This window comes from Penaeus monodon, chromosome 32 (assembly GCF_015228065.2).
Source record: "Penaeus monodon isolate SGIC_2016 chromosome 32, NSTDA_Pmon_1, whole genome shotgun sequence".
Lineage (NCBI taxonomy): Eukaryota > Metazoa > Arthropoda > Malacostraca > Decapoda > Penaeidae > Penaeus > Penaeus monodon.
The window spans coordinates 8,138,033-8,139,349 of record NC_051417.1 but is presented as its reverse complement, the minus strand read 5'-3'; the positions used below and the strand labels follow the sequence as shown (position 1 = coordinate 8,139,349).

At 31.5% G+C, this 1,317-nt stretch overlaps 1 protein-coding gene across 2 annotated transcripts in view; it reads right to left on the bottom strand.

Annotated features, from left to right (window-relative positions):
• The window catches only part of LOC119593473 (UV radiation resistance-associated gene protein-like), a 14,158-nt gene that overhangs the window by 12,787 nt on the left and 54 nt on the right, over positions 1 to 1,317 (bottom strand). For both annotated transcript variants that reach the window (XM_037942405.1, XM_037942406.1), the window contains exon 1: positions 1,278 to 1,317. This exon ends at the window's right edge or, in 1 of these variants, runs on beyond it. The gene's annotated coding sequence lies outside the window, so the exon portion shown is untranslated. The remainder of the gene's footprint in view (positions 1 to 1,277) is intronic.

Sequence of the window (1,317 nt, the reverse complement as noted above, 5' to 3'; positions counted from 1 at the left end):
TTTCTCCTCTGCCTAACATGTGTTCACACAATATCTGCTACTATATATATCTTTGGTATCCAGCATCTAATTTTGTGTGTTTATCACCTCTGGTAATGTTGGTATATCTTATTGTATTTTTCTTTTCCAAACAGATATAATATATCATTACAATTTTTCAATATAATATTTCAAAATGTTGACTCCAAAAACACAAACTCATACCTCAAGATATTTTGATGCAAATGAAAATTAAACTTTTCTTATTATTTGCTGAGTTTACAGACATGAATGGTGATCCAATGGTATTTATATTTTTATTCATTTACTACAATTTCTACCAAATAAACCTGAAATGTTCCTCTAATATGAAGTAAAGATTTCTGGGATCAGTATTTAACCAAACACAATTCTTTCATTTTTTTCATTATCAGCCTCATCTCTGAACCTTGAAAACTGTAATTGTAAAATTATTCCTACATAAATTTGTAGCAACTGCGGGGTAAACTTATTTAGAATGATATAGCTTGAATTTCTGATGGTTAATACAATGGATTAATTTTGGGATCGACATATAGTATTTAAAATCACAAACTCACTATTCAAAACCTAAATTTTATTATACAAACATACATATATATATATGGCTTTCACACTCAACTATCCATTTTGAGGTAGTCTTCTTTGTAAGAGGTAGACTAGAAAAAATTGTTAAATCAGGCACAAACAATTCCAGAATTACCCCTTCCCTCTAAAAGCAATGAAAACTTATAAAACAAACTTGTGATGTTGTGCAATATAGGGTTAAACAGTTTCAACTGCTGGCAAGGCAATTACTGCTGATTTGACACTTCTTCTCCTGTAGATTTCCTACTTTCATACTGCACCAGCCATGTTCCTTAGGGATAACCATATCAAGCACAATTGAAGTATAATGCATCCTTTATTATTTTCAGATGTGCAATTACTGCAACAATATGAAAACTCATAAAAATCAACACAAATGTCCAAGTATTTTCTATGTATATTTCATACACTTCTCATTACAAATAGTACTGACACTAGTGACCCGAAGAAGATAAATTATCGGGTTTCAATTAACATCTTCACGATTCGTCTGCCTGATATCAAATTAATCAAAATCGGGAAAAATCGGATGTAAACGCCCCCAAAACCCGGATATTTTCTGTCTTCCTTTCGCCTCATTTACCATATATATGACCTAGCCATTCACTCTCAAGACAGCCTTTATACAGATATAAGCCTTTGAATAAGTAAAACATCTTAAGATAATTTACACAGCGAAAATAGAGCCATAATCCTTCTCTCCTGATGACG